Here is a 24,921-nt window from a genome sequence, read left to right as displayed (position 1 = left end):
AGATTTGTTCAAATTAATTGTGTATGGTGTTACTGATTAAATTCCCTGGGAAAAAAACCACAGTACTCATATATAATGACTAATTCTCTCAGCTTATTGATCCTAAGTTCAGAATCATTATGCCAGTGCAAATACAGGATGCAGGGAAGACAGATGCTATGCTTGGATCATAGAGAAGAGCATTGCTTGAGCATAGAGCATAGCATTGATATGCTTGGATCATACCAAGAGCAGCAGCTCACAGCAGCCATAACTATTTCACATTAAAGACATATACTGTTATCTATTTTATTTTGCATTCATTTCAGCTTCCCACTCCCACCCCCCAAATCAAATTCTGACAAAGCAAATAAATACACATATTTCAAAGAATCATTTGGAAGCATTCAGCATATTCATATTTTTCACTGTAAGGACCCACATTGGAATCCTCCAGTGAATTGTCACTAGAAACAGATTGAAGAGCATCACTTGCAATGACCTAAGGGCCAAGGGCAAGATAGATTCATGCAGCAGCTACCTGCTGCTGTGTAAGGGCTACAATTATTTCTCATATTCCTTCAGCTAAGCTTTGTCTCTTGTAGGGCAATCTTCACCCTTCAGACTGAATTTTTTGAGGGCTTCTTAGAAATGCATTCCCAGAAAGATCAGACCCTTGAGGTAGAATTGCATCAATCAGCTACCAAAAGAGCAGAGACCATTGTGCAAATGCAGAGATCCAGAATGACTCTTTCAAAATTAATTCTATCTAATTGCATGTGGGAATACAGTAAATAGAAGAAGGAATTAAAAGACATTAATTCTTCAAAGTCCTTTCTCTGTCTTATTGAGGGAAAACAGAAATGTTAGAGTCAACTTATCCCAGCCTCGTTATCTCTCGTTATCTCCTAGGGGCAGGGCTCTGTCTGCTCGAAGCTGCTTCTCAGTCACTTCTGGGGTTTTCATTTTTAACCAGAGAAGGTTTGTTCAGTCTGAGTGTGCTGAAACTCTTCAGCTCATATTTAGTATCACACCCGGAGATACTGAAGATAAAATTTAAAACATCATTAGCACTCAGCACAATCTACTAAACGATGCCAAAAGGATTATTGTAAGCTGCTCCTTGTCTCCTGCAGACAGAAGAGGAGAACTTAGCAAGAGATAAACCTTTGCATGCAAATAGCAAAGCAAGAGAAACAATGAGAAACAACAAAAAAGAAGCAAGCAATATTATATTCATAAAAATAATGCAAGAAGCTCCCAACAAAGCAATAATGCTTCTTATTTAACCAGCAGGATACTGCTGCCTTGCACAGGGACAATGCTGTTACAATATCACTCAGAAATCCTGTGTTAAATGCTCTTCAGCATTTTTTTAAATGCTCAGGAGTGTGTATTGTTTATCAGATTTTTTTTTTTTTTTATGTGCTTGCACTGGAAATGCTAACCAGAATTTTTTATCCAACAGGGCACTTTTTAAACCAGATGTAGATACTAACAGGCAAAAAACCCCTACCAGTATTGAAGTTACACAGTGCATGAGAGATGAAACAGAATCTGAATCTATTTATTTGCTTGGGTTTGGAAAGAACCTGCCTTGACAGAAACATTTTGCATTAAGAAGAAAAAAAAAAAGTCAGAACTCCACAAACACTGGAGAAATACACTGGGATATTTTAAATGTTTTCTTACTTTTTAATTTATTATGCTTTTTTTTTTTAATTTCTGCCTCTTAACATTCTAGAATGTATTATCTAGTGTTTTGTACTTCCTATATTGTGCACTGGTTTTATGCAAACATGAGGTAACCCTAATTATTTTAATTTAAATTTCTGTTTCCATCTACAAAGTTATTAAATAATTTTCCTTCCTGCTGTTCTAATTGTATATTAGTATGTTTAAAGGGAATTTCTTACATTGCTAATATTGTAAATTGAAGAAGTATTGGTACTATATAAATTAATCGTGACACATAGAAACAAATCTTTCAATCTCTTCTAGGCAAAATCAAATCAGAAAAGTTTTACCTAAACTAAATCTAAATAAGAACTAGAGGAGCTGGTCACAGGCAGGAGCTGGGACACCTCTCAAAAACCCTCAGGAGCACTGGAAAATTCATCCTCAAGAGGGAACTTACTCTGTACCATGCTGACCACACTCCTGACTTTGCTCACCCAAGACTTTTTCTCTAAGAACTGATGAGCATGCAGGTCTGCACCAGCATTCCTGGATGTATTTGCATATATTCATATTGATAAGCAGAACTGTTAAGCTGTTTTATCACCACTCATGTAAAAGCTGTAGGAAAAAACTGGTGGACTCACTGCTGTGTATATTTAACACTCTCAGTTCACACTTCTTCATAGTAATAAATGATATTTATTTTATGATACTAAACCTTCCTAAAAACAACAACAAAAAAAAAAGAATTTAAAGTAATCACAGATAATATGCAAAGAATAAAAAAATACTTAATCCTTAATATCTCTCTCTTCTGTGTACAGAGAAGAAGAAAGGGCCAGGGAAGAGGAATTTCCCTTGTGTAATTCTCTTCTGGAGATTAATTTGATATAGTACATGCCCCTGTGGATTAAGAAATTTCAGATACATTAAGTATACATACACCTGCTCACTGTCTCACAGATATGGAAGAAAGGATAGCTCTTCTAAGAGACACTAAGACAGAAAAAAGAGTTGCACTCAAGAAGGAACTAAACAACTGCCTGTCCCCTCAAAGCAGAAAAACATCCTTCTATTAAAATAAATGCTACTGTAATGGCAGCTGATCTGCATAATGTTATGGTAACATGCAGTTCCTTTCTCTGAACAAAAGATGCTATTTTTCAAAATTAACTTTAAATCAAACCACTAAAAATTGCTTACAATAGCTGCATTACTAGACTATCTATTCATAATTGTTAGTTTATATTTCTCCCGAAGATAAAGATAATTTATCCCATAAAATGATATATTCCTTGTATCTCAGAATCATAGTTCGTTGTGCTTTGGACAAGCATTCCTCAATATCTTTGGTGTCCCTTCCAAATTGGTAAGAGATTTATACACAACCTGTGTGCCAAGTAGTGCTCATTTTTGCTTTTAGAAATGCAGTTGGCAATAAGTAAATTGGAAAAATTTGCAACTCTTCTGAATTCTGTTCTCAGTTAATTGTAAGTGCTCTTTCTTTTCTCTCAACTTGTATGCAACTCATTACACTTCAGTTTTTCTTCTTGGCCTTGATAAATCCTGACACAGTAGTTTTCTTTCTTCTTAATTAAAAATATTTTTTACTTTGTTGTAAGGGTTTGGGAATTACTTTATTGTATTTTGCAAGAGAGGATACTTGAAAGAAAACTACTTTGTGGGCCTTTCTGCACCAGGTCTGTTTCTCCCTGCCTGAAATTGTGAGGCTTTGTATTTGGTAACCCAGATGGTCCCTTCTAGTCTTGCATTCCTTAAAAAGGACACTGAGTACTGTAAACTGATGCCACATGGCACACAAAAATCACAAAATTCTTTAAAATGTCATGCAGCTACCAAGCAAGTTTTAGCCCCATTAACGCCATTTCACTAAAGGAAAATTACCATTTTCAAATGCAGTTTGTGTTAACAAGCTCTGTAATCAGAAGATTAAGCTAGTTTTATCATTAAGCATTATCATAAAAGCAGCATATCTCCCCCAGATCTGCAGCAGCAGAAGTAAGATTATTGAAAATAAATGAAATACATAAAAACCTGGCATTTTATTGGACGTGATGTACCTAAAAATAGTCACCAAGATGTATTTTTGTGTGGAGATGGGTATTTGATGAGTACTAGGAAACCCAGTTTGTACCCCAGGAGCAGCAATTGTTCGTATTCCATGGAATAACCTTCATGGAGTTATGTGGTGATGTGCAGCTCAAGACTGATAAGAACTTTCAACCTAATAGGCAACCCTGGCTACACAAAACCACCACTAAGATGTGATGCCAAGGAAACAAATTACTTCAGCAAGGCTCCAAGGCAGCAGGGTTTAGAAGGTAGGAATAAACTTGGAAGGAAACATGAAGGAAAGCATCAGCAGCAAATCCAGTTTGGAATAAATACGGAGATGAATTCTGGAAGATTTATTACACATTTGTGTAACAGTCAACAAGGATCTGAAGCACTGCTCTTTGTGCACACCCCTTTCAGGGTACACTAGCCACAGCTCATCCTTTTCAGGGATCCACATCAGGTATCCAAACATTCACTGTGGCCTTCTCTTCACTAAGAATGCGTTTGAGAGAGCAGGAGTGAGTTTGTAAGCAGGTTGCTATTAAGAATTAATTAAGATTGTTTCTTCTGAAATTGTGAAATCCGTATGAGGCGTTATCAAAGGTTTTCCAAATGATAAGCCTTTCTAAATCACCCTTGCTTTCACACAAAGGATTTTTCAAAGGCACAAAGAACAGTTTGGTGCTCAAATGCCTTTAAAAATGTCTTTGATAGAAAGCCACCAGGGAAGTGAGTTAGTGTTACACTTCTGACTTTTCCAACACTACAAGTCAGTCTTTTGTTTCTCCTCTACAGAAAGAGCAACAGGTTTCTTGTTATTAAGAATTCCCCCCACACAAAGCATTGAAGGTGGGATTTTCTCATCTCCTTAGAAGTCAGTATCTTAAATAAGTCTCCATCTTTGCTTTGCAGGGTTCACAGAGCTTCCATCATTTTCTTTTCAAACAATCTCTAAGCATCTCTTATTTAAATCCTCTTGTATCAGCCCACAACAGTAATTTATTTAATGATTTGTTTGCTTTCCCTGCTTCCCCCACTGATCTATCAACATGGTCAGTTAGCTTTTTGTCCTTTATGGGATTAAGGAAATTTTAACCCAAACCTCTCCAGTATACAGCACTGTTCAGAGAATATGAGTGTAAACAATTCCAAAACGCAGCAGAAGACGGTAAAATCACTCACAGAAATAGGCAAGGAGGAAGCAAAATTCCCCATTTTGGATAGAGGTGAGAGTTTACTAAAGCAGTGGCACTTGGAGAGATAGGAGGTCCCTGCTTCCTATCCCCAAACTATAGAAAACTGAGCAAAGGTATTATCAACAGGGTTCCCCAAAATACACATGCCACAGTTTTTCTCTAATACTTTTTCTTTGTTCATATTTGGGCTGATCCTTATTTAAGGCTGCTAGCAGGCTTTTGCTGTCATTTACCCAAGTACTCTTACCCTATTAGGCTGGGACAGGATAAAGATCAGAGAACCAGCAATCTCACAGTTCTCCTTAAAAGGATTGCAAAGTAATGACTCCAACTGCAAAGGGTCTTTGCTAATGCATATATAAACTAAATAACACTTGAATTGTTAGGGTGTGTGTTAGTGAAGTCCAAGCTTTGCTCTGTCAGACACACAGATAAGCACCAGCTGCAAGGTTTGGAACAGTCACATTGCAACCCTAGATTTGGACTAGGATCTCACACCATGTACTAATAGCCTTTCACATTTTGGAAATTTCAAAAATTCACTGGCTATTCCTATCATATTTGTTCTCCTTTTCAATATTTTTATTATGGTGGTGGTATAAGTAGAATTAGGCACATGGTTATATATGAAAAAAATGTGCTATTACACACACATTTAAAATAGACACTCTTAAAATACAAAGAAATAAACAACCTGTGACTTGCATAGTACAAGCCTCCTATCCATACACAAGTTTAAAAAGTGAGCAAGTGCAGGGCATACAGTATAGGAAGTTCTCCAGAAAATAAAAAATATACTTTTAGTTACTGACTGCAAGGACAGTACCTAGTGTCCTATTGAGATCTTTGTATTATTCATCTAATTTTACAAACAAATATTGGAGAAAGAGGAAATTTCTCTTACATATATATTCCTGATTCTCTAGTTCAATAAAAATCATGAAACATTTATTGATTCACTTACCTCTACTTACAGATTGAATCAAACTGCTAAAAATTTCACTTGATGACTTGATGACAACCAAGTATGGGAAAAACTTTGGGAAAAGCTCTGCACTTTCCAAGATCAATTGATTAAATGCTTTTAGAATCCAGCAGCCAAAACCAGGAATCTTGACAAGAGCACTGCAATCAGAGTGCTAATGGAATACATGTTGCTATCACAGTACAGACAAAAGAGGTCAAATGCTATTATTCTTTGTTATTACTGAACCCTGCATGCCTGGCTGCCCATCTGTGCAAACACTTGCATGACATAAGCTTCAAGGAAAATAAAATAAGACTATGAGAAAAAAACTGTAACATAAAGGAGAAAAACCCCCCAGCAGAAGCTCCCCTTGGTAGTTCACACCATAACAGACAGTGATACAAAACCTTCTGAGGAGAGTTTTCAGATCAAATGCTGTAGCTCTTTTTTTTTTTTTTTTTTTTTTTTTTTTGCAAAGGTCACTTTCAGTTTCTGTGCATTCATGATGAAGTGTTTTAGAAAATCTCTAAACAAAGCAGAGAATGTCTAATAACATCTCTTATGTATTTGTTATTCTTTTTATGGCAGAGACACTGTATGTGCTTGTACTTGAACTGCTCCTCTCCTTACCTGATCACTTTGTGTTCTGCATTCTTTTAATTCATCACCTCTCCCATTCAAATTTAACATTACTTTTACTGTCACTATTTTTTCATTATTTATTTTCTTCTCTCTTTCACCACTACAATAATTCATATTTAATTTAGCTATTGATGTGTATTTTGATAGATTGCTATATGAAATTCCAGTTTAATAAATCTACACTATAAACAATTTTATCACTATCAAACACACTGAAATACTTGTATGCTAGGACCAAACCTACCCAGTGTGTCAATGGGTTATGTTGAGACTGTTGTATATCACCTTTTTTCAGGATGAGCTGCATTACCATTATTTTAATTTTTTTAATACAGTCACTATGCTCTTCACACCTAAACATGTTCAACAGCATTAAAGAGTGACAATTATATAAAATTTCCAAGTACTCTGACAACCAACATGAACAAAATGAAATTTTAAGCACTGGCATTAAGATAATTCCTCTCAAAAGGAAAAAATAAATAATCTGAAGAATTGGTTGCTTCATTAAGTACAGCTACCTCTTTACCAGTATAACAACATCAACATAAGATATTCAGTTTGGGGATTTTTAATTTTGTCAAGATCTGCTAGGAGGGATGACCCAACCATCTTTCCTAACATCAAAAGCAAGGAAGCAAGCAGCACTGAGCCCTGTCAGGCAGCATCATAGCAAAACTCAGAATCAGTTCCCCATGATATCAGAGTTACAAGCATATTATAGAGGTCTTATTTAATATTTTTTTCCTCAGATATACAGTTCAACTCTAGCTTTTTTGCTTGGCCAGTAATTAAGCAAGGCCAATTTTATTCTCAGATTTTAGAATTGCATGGGGATACCCAATAGACTTCACTATCATCTTGGGAAGTCCTAAAGACACAACTCTGCTGCACTGACTAAATATTCAAAGAGATTCCTGGGAGAGACCCCCACTGCCAGCGTCGTACAGCTGGTAATATTTATATAATCCTTGCTGCCAGCCCTGGATTAGGATCAACTGTGCCCAGCTCCTTTTTAGCCCACTCTTTGTGATTTTCCCTTTCATCCTGCAAACCAAGGCTTATTTGGGAACTCACAGTCTCCCTTTGCAATCCCTCTTGCAGGACTGGAGCCTGCAGGAAGCTCAGCAGATGAAGATCAGCACACGAGCGCACGGCACGACCCAGCTGCAAACCCCAGGCTTCTGCTCTTCGTGTGACAAACTAACCCACTGTGGGAGAAATCAAGTGCCAATCTTGTGGAAACATTCCTGAAAAAACAGGAGTGGATAAGGGGTAACACATGCTAAAGAGAAGGCATCTGTTTATTAACTAGATGTTGTAATCTGCTCTGTATTTTCCCAGTGCAGTGGGAGTTAATATTCATGAGGAACACTTTCAGTCAGGAGGGTAACTTCTTCATTCAGACAGGCTGATGGGTTTAATGCAGGGGCATGGCCTCACTTATGCATCAGCATACTAAACTCATTCCCTGTGCAGTGCAAGGCAGGTAGATGCCATACTTAGAATTACCACTTAAATCATGATTCCAGGTGCTCTGCCTGACAATGCATGATTAAAGTATCCTCTGTGAGCTGATTTTCTGTGATTCACAATCAAAAACCTTTGCTTTAACCACTAGTTAGGGCTAAAAATTTCAGTTTAATTTCAGGATTCATGTACCTGCCACATCCCATTGTTTCCTGGCTCTTCCCACTAACGTAGCTGCAAAAGTGACATTACTCTCTACAGAAAGTAAATTTATACAAATTGTTTTACAAATGTGTTACATTTGAGGCCTACTTAGTTCATCATATGAGCAAATGAAAGTTTTTTGGAAAAGCAGTTTTCCTCCAAACTGGGTCACAAACATAATATCAGTTGTTTTTAATATGGTATCAGCAGGCATTCAAGAATAATGTCAAGTGGTCATTCAGTGTGGCAACAGGAGTTTCATTCCAGTTCCAACTGGAGAATTAGGCATTGTGCAATTCAGTTGCTAAAAGACTAAAAGAAATCCAAAACTGAGGATGTAAGACTAGAGATAAAGGCTTTTTTTGCTTACAAGAAAAATTCTGCTAAGTTTATACATGATTATGGATATTTTCTAGGGAAAAGTTAATCACTTTTATACATTGATCAATACATAACCCCTACAGGCTACAACCTGAAAAATATAATCTGTTCAAGGGAATTTTTTTTAAATCATGAAAAGAGTAAGTTTTAGTAACTTATAACTCCAGATGCTTCTCCTCAGCTTAATTAACTCATAAGATCTTACAGGAAAGGATTGAGGCCATGAAAATCTTTGTTAAGTCAGAATTACAACTCCCATGGCTTTCACAGTCAAATTTTGCAGACAAATGAGGAGCTAGCCTCAATTGCTCAAGGAATTCCTTCTTCATAGGAGCCACAGGGAAGCAGTTTACTGTGCAAATGAGGCAGTCCAAGACAGGCTGTATCAGACATATATCCAAGACAGGCTATTATGTGCATCACACACAAAATATACATTTATCATACAAAATTAGTGTCCCTCATCTGTGTATTTTCCCTTTATCTGTGCTCTGTTTTGATGTAACAGCTGTTGTGCAGCAGCTCCTAATTAGATTTTCTGCCCTCATCCACCTTTCCATACTTTAGCCTCATGAACATGATGCTTGCAGATGTCCAGAACAGCTTCATTGAGCCTGGTTCAATAGAAAGGTTTCAATATGTGATGCTTTAGCTGCCACCTCAAAAACACCCTCCCAGAAGGAGCCACTGATTGACAGGACTCAGATGCATTAGTATCTCCGTTACTTTTTAATTTTAATTTCTAAGTCCCCAGTATACATAGCTGCACCCAGTACATCTAAACCACAAACCACATATTTTGGTTTGGCAAGTTTCTATTCAGTAGCAGACCAGCTTTTAAAATGTCATTGCAACAAATATTAATCCCTTTTATACTTCCACATAACTAATAGTTATAGATTTAGTTACCTTTCTGGCTGAGTTCTTGTTTCAGCTGCTTTTTGAATGTTAATTATTAACACTGACAAAGTGCACTTGCAGCTGTGCTGAACATTTCTTGTGTAGCTGTGGCCTGGAAGGAAGGAAACCTCATTGGGACATTATATAAGTGCAGTTTCCATGAATAACACTTTGTTGCTTTGTGACCTCAGCAAAAATCAGTATGCAAAAACATTGCAATTTAAATATTTTTAATTAGCTGCTATTGAGTTAAAGACTGTTATCTTTAATATGACCCACAAAAAATCTAAACAGACTTTAAATTTAGGAGCTGAGGAGCTTTCTGCTGCTTTTGGTCTCAGTCTTCAAGACTGGCATTTCTAGTGCACAAAGTAACCTCTCAGAGACTTGAAAAAGTGTCAGTAAAATATCCCACAGAATTTCTACTTACATAACCAATCCGCAAACTTCAAAAAAAGTTCAAGTAAACCAATCTGGCAAGCTCACCATGTTATAAACAGCTCTGCCTCTGCTTTGCATGTATTGGTGAGTGGAGGATGGAGAAATAAATAAAGCAGCAGGAAAAAAAAAAAAAGAAAACAAATTGAGGTGTTTAACTCAGAAAGGTTTTGCTTCAAGAAGTGTGAAGATATAAAAAAGGGCTTTTCAAAGCAGTCAGTAAATCAAAACATTCAAATGGGACAATATTGTAGAATTGTAACATACAATTCTAATTAAAGTCCTATTGATTTATGACCATCTTAAATATTGACTAAGAATTATACTCCCTAATCCCTTGTCATCCCATCAACCTACAAAGCACAGAGTGGGAGAGAGAATATGGATCAGAGCCCTTTTCTTGAATCTCAGGAAGGAGTACTTAATGCAGTGAGGAACTGCATTAAGTTAACATTAACTGAAGCTGTAACTTCATAGAATCACGCAGCCCTAGGTAAACACATCAAGTACATTAAGAAAAAGGAGGTTTGTCTTTGATAATTAACAAATACCTAAAGATCAGATGTTAGCAATATGGAAAAATCACATAAAAGCAGAGAAGTACAAAGTAAATTTTGTATTGAACTAGTCTCATGTGTGAGTTTTTTTTAGTGGATCTCTTGTGAAGCATTTTGCTTATCCCCATATTGCCCCCACAGAGTGTGCACATGTGAGGGGAGAGTAGAGTAGCACTCCTACTGCTTTACAGAAACAATTAAATTCTAGATAGAATTCAAGCCGGAAGCCATTCTTTCTTCATCAAATCTTACCCATTTTATTATTAATTTTTCATGAAACTTACTATATACACTATATGTTTTGAAACACCAAATTCTCTCATTCCACAAAAATAGGAAATTGCAATGTGCATACAGAGAGTGAAGGGAACAATATAAAGACCAGATTAGTGCATACCATTAAAAATACAAATGGTAAAATACAATGCACATGAAAGCTCCAAGTAGTGCACAGTCACATGCACAGGTACCTCCTACCTATCACACAGATCTTAATTTCACAGCATCCATCTCTGTGTTGCTGCACCCCAGGGAACAGTGTTGGCATGGTAACTGCAGGCTCTATGTCTTTCTTTTTTTTTCCTATTAGTAGTCATATGAGTTTTTTGTTAGCTTCAGGATCAGGTAAATTTAGACTGATAGCACTAGTGATTTGGGGAAAAAAAAAGAAGAGGGTGTTTGTCTGAATATACAGCAATCCTACATGGAGAAAGAGCAGAAGCACAACTTGGACTGAAAACAAACAACAACAAAAACCAACAAAACCAACTACAATAAACAAAAAAACAAACCCAAAAGCCTCATAAAGAAAAGTTATACATGTCTATACTCCTCAAAACTATTTCACGAAAAAATATACATCAACAACATTTTCAATCTGACTAGAGTCATGTTAAGGACAGAACAGGCTAAATTTAATTTTCACTCTGATATCTTCATTATCATTTTCAGTAGAAAAGCAGAATGGTCCGAACTGGAAAAAGTCTTTAAAAAGTCATCATAATAACAGTCATGAGCTTAGTAGACCAAATTTTATATACAGGAATAATGGCAGTTTAAATTTTAAAACAAAGAAAAGAATGCCTCATACTTCCATTTGTTTAATCTCAGAAGAATAACTTGCAGAGTAACAAAACACTAGCTATTAGAAGACTATCAGAAAAAAAATCAAAATCACAATGCATGCAGATTAACCTTGTCTGTATGTGTCATGTGGTGCGTGCATAACAAATAACTTATGAATTCATTAGACACTGCTTGTAGTGGACATGCTAAGGGGATGCCCAGGGGCTGTGATATATCCCATGACAAATAGTGAGTGAATTAAGTAGTCCTGTCAATGTAAAGGTTTATGTAACTTTGTCTTTTATATATGCAGGAGTTTACTTAGTGCTTAGGAAATGTTTATTTTTGAACAGAATGACACTCCAGGCACTGCAGGCACCTATAGTAGATGATGCCTCTCTACACATGTAGGAGTGGTGTGACCTCTTCTTGCAGAAACAAACAGGGAACGTGATTCTGATGAAACTTCTGGAAGTTTCTGTGATTGTGAATTAGTTGTGCTGTCACATTGGTATCTCAGCTATGTTTTGTTCTTTCAAAGTGTATCTCATTTGCCAGATGATGATGTAAGAAATAAAGCAATAACAATTATCTTTCTTTTTTAAAAGTCAAATCTATTTCCAAAGTACTTTATCAATTTCTTTCAAACTGCAGTCTAGGCAACCATTAATCAAATCTCAACTTCATTCTTTTCCAGTTCCTTAGAGCTTTTAGAAAAAAAATTAAAAAACAATATAATTAACAGAAGTGTCTTGGCTGCTAGTAAGATCCTCCCACATCTCAGTTCTTCCACTTCACCTCCCCTAACATTAGATCTCTAAAACCACTGCCCTTTCTTGCTTCTCACCAACAAAGCTGACCTTTCACAAAAGCATTCAAAATGCTTTGACCATCATCAGTGGGACTACTGGATGTGGAAATCCTTCTGTATTGATGTCCCCATAACCTAACAATTGCTACCTGGCAAAAGAAGCCAGAAAGCCTTGTCACTCACCGAGCTGTGGGCCTGATGTTGGCAGAAATGGCATTTCTGATGGCTGCAGGTGTGAGAGGGGTGATCTGGGCCTTTCATGTTACGCTGTTACTTCACCATTCCATTCTGTAGAATCCAAAGTGCAACCAACTGCAAGTCAATTCTGCAGCTGAGCTTTACAGAGCCTATTAGAAAGGTAAATACTTTAAATCAAGCATCTCTTTCCCTCTCAGAGAAAATCCCTTTATTAAAACAAGCTTGAAGAGAGAGGAATTATCTATGTTTCAAAGAAATGTTTACAAGATGAAGAACTGAAGCAGCTTTGTGCATTTACATTTTTACTGTCACGATAAAAAAAATGCAAACCTGCTCTGATTAGTACCTAAAATCCCTGCTTTTCTGGAGAGCCCAGTTTTCACTAATAAAGGTTATTGGCAGCAAAATGATTAAGCAGGTATGGCCAAAAACCAATCAGGAACTCAAATAAGTATTTAAGAGCTTTTCCTCTTGATTGAACATCTCACCTCCATTTGAGCTCAGTTCAGCTTCATAAGCCTCACTCTGCAGGGCTCTGTTATTTCTTGTAGTGTAAGAATCCAGGCTTGACAGCCTGGGCTAACCAGCATTTCTGGCTGACTGACACAGAGTTCTGTGCAGCAGCTTTGGAATGAACTTGCCATCTAAGCATAACATGTCTTATATGACAGTGAGAGTTTTAAAAAAATGGATTTTTTTTTTCCCATAAAGTTTAAGTGTTACCACTCATTTCCATAATGTTCCCCTTGGCCAGAAACAGTTTTAAAAATTTAATTTATTAAATTTTATTTAAATTAAATTCATAGGATCACCTACTTCCTTTTGTAACTTAGAATTTTTAAGGATTCTCCCATCCCTCTGTGTGAGAGAGAGAGGACACCTTTAGTGCCCAAAATGGAAGTGCAAGATTAATTTCAAAACACCTCATAGTGAAAGAGATGATCATTTGCAACTGTAATACCTTCACTCATTTTTAAGACAAAAAAACCATGAACAATTTTTAAACGGAATGCTAAAAGAACTAATATTTAAACAGCACCAAAATGACATAAAACCTGATATACAGAATATACTGAATAGAAGACCTAGTTATGTCTGGAAGTTCTTATCCAAATTACTGTTAGACCAGATTGTCACCCTGAGATGTAACTGCAAATGAGTGCACAAAATTATGTAATGCTACAAGCTATTTGTTCTGAGTTTCATATGTAAAGATTTCTTTTCAAATACATTCCAGTCATCACTGCTCAAATTATTATGACCAAAGTCATTCAACAGAATCCTTTACAACATGTTATTTCATAGCATGGCCTAATCATAAGCTATATCAAAATAAGATTTGGTAAAGGCATTACAGGAAATAAAGGAAATAGGATTACACTAATTCAGACACCAAATAAAGAATGGAATGACTGTCTTAATTCAGGCAATTTGAATTATTAATGAACTGTTTGCATCTGTAAAGATTCTGTAGAGACTTATTCTATTTCCTTAACCATCTGGATCAGGAAATTGGAATCTCAGCTTCTGAAAGGTCAGGTGCAAGATGCTGGAAAGGGCTTCTCTTTTCCAGAATTTACTTCACTGACTCAAAAGAATTCCCAGGAAGTCCATCCCCGAGAATGGACAACAAACTGCCACAGTAAATACTGTGGGATCCTGAGATAGCAAGGCAAACACACAAGCCCAAAATTACTCTCAAACACTTCTAGATGGTGTTTTTCCATTTAAATGCCACAGCAGGAGAGCAACAGGTGCAATGGCAGTTTTGTATCTGAGTTTCTCTGTCTGTCATCATTCATTACTTAACAGTCACAGAAAGAAGAGAAGCCCTATTTTCTCCTGCACCTGGTGTTTTCTCCTTTCTGCTTCAAAGAAGAATATTTGTTGTGAGAGTTGATAGCCCATACCAGTTTAATCAGCTACTTGGAGAAAAGAGTGATTTTCACTCAGGAACAAATGCTGACTTTATTCGCTCATTCTTCACACTGGAGAATTCTAACACTTCACAGAATCTTAGATGTGAAATCACTCAGAATATGTATAGTGATTTACATATTAGTAAACCTCTAAGCTTACAGAAATAATCTAATTCGTTCTCTGTACCCAGCAAATTCTGCCTAAAGAACAGCAATATATGTCAATGTCTAAAACTGACCAAGACTTCCCATAAGTAATTTGTTATTACTGCCAGCATGACTAAAAGAAATCACCAGTCTTTTGCATTAGATATTTTATTGCTTTAATCTTGTTTAAGTACTTATTTTATTAAGTCTGTTATTTATTATTTTTGACCTCTCTGCAAGCCATTCTTTTGGAAATTCGACGGTGTTTTTACAGACAGTTATTTAGACTTCAAAAATTCCCTCCTCCCTTCTATTATTGCTCTTCCCTTTTAAACTGAAACCAATATCCAAACCTTAATGTATTTTAGAATTGCAATGAGAGAATTCCTCCTAGGAAACCAACAAAAATTACATAGGTTTAAGGAAAGAAAAAGAGGTGACCTTTTAGGGGTGGCTGTTAATATTTGGGCTCCCGAGCAGCATCTTCATAACAGTGTATCAGATGCTGTTAGAAAAAACACAGGTAACTGCCATGCACACTATACAGTGTGCTGTAAATAAGAACAAACAACAATGTTTGAAAAAAATCTAGTACCAAGCCTCAGAATTTTCCGTATAAAAGTTAATAAATATCCCCTGCATATATGTCTCACCAGTTGGTCAAACATCACATGCGTTGTAATTATAAAGCCTTCAGAAGGGATGCATATAAGCAGAAAATTCTGTCATTGATTTAGGCACACCAGTTAATAAATACATATCAAATGTTCCACAAGACAGTTCTACTACTATCAGCACTAAAAAAAATAGTAATAATCACATTTTATCATGCTGTACAGTCAGGTGACAAATGGTACATGAATAATTTCCCCACCCATATTGTAGAACAGTGTTATAGCTACAAGACCCTGCACATTCAAGCACTAAAACTACACAAACAGAAATATTGCAAATAAGACAGTTAGAAGACAAAGGGGCAGATGGTATTAGCATTCTAGCATCACTGTGGTTTACAGTAACCACTTCCTTAACAGAGATCCCTCACATCTCATCCAAGCTCACTGCATCATTTAAGCATCTATTAAATGACAAAGCAATTTTCATTATGCTCTTGGCAAATCTTGCCCAACAAATCAAGAGCAGTATTCCCTGTAGTAATCAAAAGTTATGTTTCCAAGCCTGGCTTCACCAGCACATTTGTCACACATAATAAACACCTCAGATTTTCTTGAGAAGTGCAAGTCACCAAAGCCAAATAAATTGCATTACATTTGTTTTGTACTTCCAGCTGCATCACTCAGCCCTGCCACTAATTTCTGCCAAAATGGAGAAATTCCACACTTCAGCATTTTCCAGTTGCAATAGACTTAAAACTAGCATACAAAATAACAAAATAACAATAGCAATAATAAATAAATAATAAACCTCATCCAAAAAATACATTTTTACCACCACTATGCTTGCCTTGCTATCACTCACATGAGACATATTTACTATTCTCTCATAAATTTCAGTAATGCCTGTTGAAGAGGAAACTTCAAGGGAAACACAGCAGATTTCTGCTGAAAAAGAATTGTGTAACAATGGCATTTTCAGAGTTGTGCATATTTACCTTCGCTAAGCAAAGCATGAGAAAGGTATGTGCCAAAACATGGCCATTAGAGCTGGTTTTGGTAATCAGGTAATGACAGGTTTTACTTTATATCAGTGCCTCATTCCTGACATTTAGCTCTATGGTTTTGTTCTACCATCAGGTTCCACAAAAACCATTTGGAATTTCTGAGAACCTCATGCACTGCAGTAACCAAGGCTTTACAATCAACATTTCTGAAGCAAAATATGCTCCAATCATTTTGGAAATTTCTTGCAAAAAAGTGGCAAAAGCAACATGAAATGTATAACCGAGCTCCAAGTTCAACAGTTACTACAAACACCTGTCAGAAACCCTTTACACAGTTCCAGACAATCCTGCAGAGAAGACTGGATATTCTTATACAGTCACCATTTCAGCTGAGTAAATGAACATATGGCACAAAAGTGATAAGACAAAACAATGACTCCTTTTCATTGTGCTTCTGATCTGCCTCTTTCTGAATCAGCCAGACAGAAAGACATATTCTCCATATCAGTTTTCAGGGGCACTTACTGATTCAACATATTGTATAACACAGAAAAAAGTTAACAGCAGATGTGCAGATGTGTTTTAAATCCACAGATATCTGAACACATTGACTTCCCAAAGGCTTAAAATCTTAATTTTTTACAATATTTATATCTCACAAATAAACACACTCTATTCAATATGCATATTCCTAAACAATGTTTAATTTCAGGAGTTTCAGGACTCTTTTTTTTTTTTTTTTTAACTACATCCATTTCCCTTTCCCCCATTCAGCAGCCAAATATGGATATTTCCAGCACTGTGCTCAGCACCCTCCTCTCTCAGCAGAAGACTGTAGCACATCCCCTCATCCTAGTGGCAGAGAATTACTGCAGATTTGCAGAGACCCTGACTGCAGCCACATCCTGCTGTCCCCATGGAGAGAGCCCCTGTGACTCCACCAGTGCTGGCCACATCAGAAGGCAGCACCTGCCTAGACCTGTCTGTCAGGAGCACATGTTCCTCATTTCCCTGAAGATCTGGGCCCTAAAAAAGTTTGCTCTGTTATTCTGTTAACATCAACAGGAATCACACAGGTGAATATGTACACCAGGTCCTGGTGTGCAATACCATCACAACAAAGGTGAGAATAGTTCCGTACTCAGCTATTAAGGGAAGATTAAATATAAATTATTATGAACACATAATAGTAACGTGACTATAAAAGACTTCAAGGAAGGAAAAGCTTCTGCAATGCTACTAACACACATTTTATCCTATAAATAAGCATCTCTGTTTCCACAAGTCAATTTTTATGCACCAATCTTTCTAGACTCAAGAGCTATAAACAGCTTTCTTGAAAAGAAGAAACATCCTCCCAGCAACATACTTTTATCAAGATTACACAGCTACGTAGTGTAAACATTCCAGAATGCATTCCATTACCAACTTCTTGAGAAGATTTGTAAAACGAAACAAAACCAAGTGACTTTCCCAACCCCAGTAGTTTAGTGTTTCCTCACAAAAACATGAATAAGCTAATGGTTCCTGAACATAATTTCTGCCTGAAGACTACTGCAGCATGACAAACTAATGTTCCACAAAATATTTCTAATGCAAACCTTTCAAATATTAGAAGAAGAACAAGAAGAACTTTGTATCATTTCCCAATAAAAATATTGCTTTCTAATTTTAAAGAACTATTTGGAAATCATTATGCAGCAACCTTTTCTCCTCAGTGGGATTCAGCAGCAGATTAGCAGCAGTTAAAAACCTGAGATTTGTACCCTGTGGTTAAGCAAAGGAAAAAGCCATGCTGGTTGCTAATATTTCGGTCAAATCTGACTTTAAAGAAAATAGGAAGCTTGGGAATAGCAGCCATGATTTAAGGACATTTCTACATGGGACAAGTTCAACCTTTGCAATAATAAGACAAATTTTGATGATGGGTTCTAGAACCATTCTAAGACTTTCTGCAGGGGAGCAGTTGAACATACAAGAGTCCTGCTGCTCATCACTGCAGTCAATTTGAACTTGGTACATGTACAAGTGAATTCCAATTCCTGCTGACTTCTCTAGTAATTACATTTGGCTTTATGCAAGCAACACCTGAAAATACAATTTTAACATTTTACCGTGAGTATGGCTGAGCTGATTATTGATAACCCAGGCCCACAATGTCTATGAACTTTTGAGAGATGAAATGATCCCCTATACACAAACATTACAGTTTCCAAATACAAAAAATAGTTTATAATCGTGAGCCTATTGTAAAGATCTTTGGAAAACTTCAACAGCAAAATTGAGCAAAACAAACAGGAAGAAAAGAAATTAGGCCAAAATAGAAAAAAAAAAAAAAAAAAAAAAAAAAAAAAAAAAAAAAAAGAAACAAGTACCCAATACAGAACAAAGAAAGCTGTAGGAGAAATTAAATGATGCAAAAGATAATTAAAAATTTGTAAAAATACAGTATTTCTCAAAGAAAGCAAGGACACATATCCTTCCCCCAGAAAACCCCACCGTAGCATAGATTTCCGAAGACAGCATGCAGTGAAAAAAGCACCAAGAAAGTGATTCAGCAATTCTGGCCAAAATTATTAGTGCCTATAAGATCTAACTACTAATAAATTGTCCACAATCAGAAGTTAGATATGTTCAGCAGACATTGATCTCACCTTTGTCATGGCTAAACAGTCATCTGGAAATACATTTGGGTGTAGGCTTTAAAAGAAGTCCAAAATATGCAAGATTCTATTCTGTGACCTCATGTAAAAATCTCTCTATGGAATTATTTTCTCAGGACAGCCAAAGGTCTAAAATACTTAAGTATTTCCTCAGAAGTGGAAAATTTTCAAATCTCTGTCCCTTCTGTCTTAATTTGATTTCAAAGTCAGTAATTTTGAATAATTCTGTTTTGATTTTAGAAGTTTTCTTCAGAAAATAACTGAAAAAATAATTTTTAATGAAAGCCCTAAATATTTAATTTTGAGACTATTAAAGCATGATGTTTCAATAATTTGGTTTAAAATTGGTTTTTGTTAAAGCAGGAGATAAACAGAAAAAAAATCCTATTCAGCAAATGATTTTGCTTTCAGTTAATCCATATTTTCTACATAACCCATGTATGTAAAAAATCATCAAGAAGGTCTATTTCCTTTTCTACAATGTTCTTCAGCAGGAACTGGATTGAGGTGGGAAATGGCAACTGCTGCTTTTCTCAGCTGTGCAGAGGCCGGGAAGACACAGCCATAAAGCACCTGCTCACATCAGCTGGTGAACAGTCAAACGTTTGGAGCAGTAAACTTTGTTTTAATTTATACTTCCCATGTGCAATCAGGCACACAATTCCATTCTTCTATTACATGGAATTAGTGATATGGTTACAAATGTAATCATACAGTTTGTTTTACTGCATATGAGTTCCCAGCACATTAAATTTACTAAGCAGTGACAAATTTCTGGTCCCCAGATAGGAAACATGGATAGAACTTGGGTGTTTGCAACTCTTCCTTTAAATATTAGCTAGGTCTGATGTGCTAATCCATTATTTTCACATTTATGAATAAAACAAAAGTACAGTTTCCTCAGGAAAAAGACACAGTTAACTCAGCCTGTTTCAAAAAACCCTTGCTTAAACAGGATGTAAGATTGGTGCTTGATGTTTCAAGGTTTCTTTCAGTCCTCTCTTGTTTCTGCATAAGTAAGACTATTGTTAGAAATTATATTTATATAACTCAAAGTCATTGAGGCATAAGTCAATATAATTTTAATCAAATAGAAGTTATTATAAGAATTACAACAACCTAGTACTTAAAACATTTTCAGAACAGACTGTGTGTAAAATATCTAAGTGTATAACTTTTTTCTCCCAACAAGTCAAAAGAAATTAGATTCCTAATATCTAATTTCAGAAGTAAAGTTCTGATGTGTAGAGTAACAAATAATAATTATGTTGATAATCAGTAGGACATACAAGAATTTGCTGGTAGAGAAAAATTTCAATGGCTAAAGTAGCAGCAGAGGCAGAGTGGAGACATCTTCAAGCTTTTTTTTGCAGTTCTAAAGATCAAAATTTAAACAACCCAGAGCGAGAATGAGCAAACTTTTTATTCAAATATTTCTAGCTGTTCAAATTTAGTCTCCTGTTAAAGCTCTATTAAGGACCTTTCAGGAGCAAACAATGGGCTTTTCAAAAATGAGACAGCAAATCTCTAATAAAAAGAACCACCTCTGAGTCAAACAAATGAAGATTATTAAACTTCTTTTTTAATAAATGAAAGCCTGAAAGAATTTTTCCCCTTAAAAATATAAGTATTCACACACAGCTATCAGTCAATAAATATCAACAGACTTAATGAAAAGTACTTATTAGTTTTCTATTTTAAATTGGTTCACATGTGTCTGAAATAATCCAATTGTGTATTTCATAGTTAAAATAACAAAATGCCTCTGTATATAATTTTTCAGGTGATTGCAAATTTTGAGAAATTATTACATTTCACATAGATAGAAGACTTATTTTATAAGTTACATAATGAAACAGCTTCTCTATATAGAGAAGGTCCTTCCTGCTTCTATTAAGTCTGAACAAAGCTTCCAGCTAATACAGTAAAATAAGAGAATACAACTTGGGCTCAGAAACTACAGCTAAGGAACTGCTCCAGTGCAGGTACTTCATCCTACTGGCTGGAAAATGATCAAGTTTCTGACCCTTCCCTGCAGAATTGTAAAGCCAGGAGCAGAAGAGGAAAGAAACAGCAAAGATTCAGAGCATCAGCTGCCCAACAGGGACTTCCATTTCAGATTGATTTTTAGAGGAAATATCTCTACACATGCTGTCACTACAAGCTGAAAAGTTGTTAGCAGAATGTATCAGTTGATCTGGTTTAGATTGAAGGGAACTGTGAACTTCCCTCAGTGCTGAGGGCCACAGGGACAGCAGCTGCTGCTGCATCTCGGCTCTCAGACTGCTCCTTAGAAGGAGCCACGGAAGAAAATGATGCAGTTCCTGCTCAAATTTAGTACCACACTGGCTTCTAACCAATTACCAACCAGACAGATATCTGGGACCTATGAACAATTTTCCATGATTGTGACCCATTTTCCCCATTTGCCAGCTGCAGTCTAAGGAAATAGAATGTCATCCATGAAAGGCTCACATAAGTTGATTTTAAAAATCAACTCTTGGTCTGCAACATATTTATAAGCATGGGAAAATGATAGGGAGGAATGAAGATGGAACAAATATCCAAGTATTAGCCCTATTTTTTTGTAAGGAAAAGCCTTTGTGATTAGATTGCAAAACAGCAGTATCTTCAATACAGTAATGTAGCTCACAACCATTTTTTAATTTACTTTTCTATAGTCAATATGATCACTTTATATGAAGAAGGTAGAGACTCTGCAAGAAAAAATGTCAGCAGGTACATAGTATACACAGACATGCCTGTAGAGCACGTGTTATATGATCTTACAAACTAAGCAAAAAACTGAAAAAAATTCAGTCTGAGTAACCAAACTTCTGACACTTCCCAGGTCCTTCAGCAGGATGTGTGCCAGACACTAATATTAAGATTTGTATACTCTAGGAGAAATTGTTCCACCCCAGCAGAGGTCTTCAAGTAAAACAGTGTGTTATACACATGAAGCTAAGTAGTGGAGGATGTGTTATATTTTCCATGAGCAAAATCTTAAATATCTTCTTTACTTGCAACTTCAAATGTAGTTTTCTATATGCAATTAATTTTTAACTGTAGATTTTTTTCCTTCTCTTAGAAATATTAACACTAAAATCACTTTCTTTGGCATACAAAAATGTCCTCAATTCCCCACTTAGTTTCTTTGAATTCTAGTGTATATTAAAAAATTAATGGAAAAAAATCCCATGTTTAGTACACAAATTTTGAAATAAAGTGATTTTGAACAAAACCTGTATTGAACTGTACTTTCCCGGGTCTAAGTGTACCAGGTGAAATTAGCCTACAACTAGAAATGAAGAGAGTGAAAACAGTCTGGAACTACAGAGCCCATCCTCTCCCAGCAGCATTTTCAGATGCAGCTCACAGAAGGGTTGAGGGCATGTTGCAAGCACAGGGCAGAGGAAGCACAGCCTCTGTAATGGAGGCATTCCTGTCCCTGTGGTTCCATTTTGTCGCCAATTTTGTGGCTCCTTTATGAGACCAGGCCCCTCCGCCAGTCAAGCAGTGGAAGAATATTAGTTGAAGTATCAACTGAACATGCAATTAAGAGTCACAGGAAAATGGCTCCTGTATAGCCTCATGTTAATTCCCTTTAGTTCAGCAAGACCAAGTTCTGCACTAGCTTGCATATAATTATTATTATTACTATTTATTGTATTAGTACATCAAATCACATATACACACAACATCCATTGTTCAGACTCTAATTATTCAGGCTCTGTACAGAAATCAAGTCTACCACAGGCATTTATTACTGTGCTGTGACTAAAAGATTTCAAGTGCTGTGAGCTTATATAAAATGGTCAAAACCACTCAAATCACCCCACAAACAAAAAGAAGCACAAATTTTCTGGAAGATGGCAGCAATCACAAGAAATGTTTGCATTTCACTTGTAGAAATGAAAAGTAAAGAAGGAGCTCTCTCAGTAACTAACATCACAGATTCTTTAGATGCAATTAGTTGCAGAATTAGCTCCATTCAAAACAAGCCTGTAAAGTCTTAAAACCTAATACAAAATTTGCTCAACCCACAAAAAGCCTTTAAAGTTTTAAAACCTAACACAAATCTTTGTATTCTGTGTTTTATCCTCCTGAAAAGGCTACATTAACACAAACTGGGATTGGAGCCTCAATTAAATGGCACAATAAACATTAAAAGACAGCTGCCTCTGCAATAGAAGAGGTGTATTTTTGCTAAGTAACTCACTGAACTGGAGTGAAAAAAAAAAAAGATTTACAGCACTGAAGAGAGGAGTTTTGAATTCACAACAGACTTTGGAAGAGAAGAGGTTGGTTTCTGCTAAATAGCTTACTAGTGCTGTTGAAAACCTACAATACAAAATCTTTTCAAGGTCATGCATTTGGAACCCATGAAAACTGGTTAAACTCAAACTATCTGTTTATTACCAACTTAATTCCAAACAACTCCAATTTTTTATCTGAAAGCTCAAACTTAGGCTTCAAAAATATTTAAAGGAAAATAAATGCACCTCCAACTACTAAGTGATTTTCTAATGCTGAGAGTCTGATTTTCTTAAAATCAATTCCAGATTTGATTATTCATACACTAATACCTGAACTACAGTAGCAGAACGAGACACTACCAAATCTACAAAAAATGTAGGCTAGATTTCAATAAAATCACAAATACCATAAAATCACACTAAAGGTTCTGGAAATCTCAGGTACCATGCGTCAATAATGGGAGTTAAATTGTGTTACAGCCTTTTAAATGAGACAGAACACAAAAAGCCTTCTCTGCAGCTTGGTTCTCTGCAAAAAGCTCTCAACATTTCAGCCAAAGAAAGCATTCTTGAAAACACAGCCAGTCCTACAATGATAGAAAATCAATGTAAAACAAAGAGCTAAGGAACTACTGCAGTAAATTATTATTTTCTTGAATAGACTCATGCTGGAAATCAGAAGGAGCTACAGACGCAAGTGGCTGAGCTGCAGGAGGATTCTTACAGTCTTGCATTGCTGTAAAACCTGCAGGACAGTTCCTGCAGGTGTTATTCCAGAAGGTTCTTTGTGCAGCACCCTAGTTAACATTGCTCCCTATCAAGCATCCTCATGGTACCTCAAAGACAATAAAGCCCCAGAAACACTCTGGCCAGAGTGAGCAATTGTCTTACTAACTGACATGGCTCAAACCCCAAGCAGCCCGTAGATAATTTAGGAAAAATATAATTCATGACCTAAAGTCTTTCCCATGGAAAATACAGCCAGGGAGAGAGCATCACCAGGAACAAAAATACAGGAGATGTCTGTATGTGTCCAGCAGTGACTGTAAAAAAATGTTCTACTAAAGAAAATGTCTTTTCCATTGTGCTGCCTGGCAACTTGCCTAATTACTGTGGTAAAGAAGAAAAATGGATGAAAAATGATCCTGCACAGCTTGTAACTCTCTATAAGCTCTTTCTAATTTGAAATTTTATTTGCTCTAAACAAATGTTAATTTCACTGTTTAAAAAATGTCTGGAATTGTTGAGAGGTTAACAAGATATACTTTAAGCAATATTTTAATATATTTTATTATAGCACGACAGTAATTACATTATTAAAAAAGCAGTAAATCTAAAGTTTTTATGGACTTATTCCCCTTTAGATCCACAGTAATTTTGTAATAATTATCCCAAACTCTCTATCCAAATAAAATTCCAAGTGGAAATTGTTTCATACCCATCTCCCAAAGTGTTTGGTTCTGGTCCCAGAAAAATTGATTTAGTGGTAAGGCACTAACTAACGTGAGCTGATTTAATTTTCCACTCTTCCTATTATGGTTTTTGGGAGGAGGTTTTTTAATTAAAAGACAGACTCTCAAAAGCATCTAACTCTCTACTGTACTTCTTCCTTCTTGGTCTGAATATGCTGCTATGTCATTCAAAACATTTTCTGCTGATTTGAGCATCCAGTCAGTTCCAAAATTTAATATTAAATCTATTTAACAGATGGTTCAAACTATGTTCCTAAATGTTTTAACCATCAT

General features: G+C 36.0%; 1 protein-coding gene across 3 annotated transcripts in view; it reads right to left on the bottom strand.

Annotated features, from left to right (window-relative positions):
* SMPD3 (sphingomyelin phosphodiesterase 3) overlaps positions 1-24,921 on the bottom strand; it is a 103,999-nt gene that overhangs the window by 52,216 nt on the left and 26,862 nt on the right. The window contains exon 2 of one of the 3 annotated variants that reach the window (XM_072934480.1): positions 12,553-12,716. The exons of the other annotated variants lie outside the window; for them this stretch is intronic. The gene's annotated coding sequence lies outside the window, so the exon portion shown is untranslated. The remainder of the gene's footprint in view (positions 1-12,552; positions 12,717-24,921) is intronic. 3 annotated transcript variants of the gene reach the window in all.

The sequence above is a fragment of the Taeniopygia guttata genome, chromosome 11 (genome assembly GCF_048771995.1).
Source record: "Taeniopygia guttata chromosome 11, bTaeGut7.mat, whole genome shotgun sequence".
In the NCBI taxonomy this organism is placed as follows: Eukaryota; Metazoa; Chordata; class Aves; order Passeriformes; family Estrildidae; genus Taeniopygia; species Taeniopygia guttata.
Note: the sequence above shows the minus strand (reverse complement) of the source record. Positions and strands in the feature narration are given on the sequence as shown.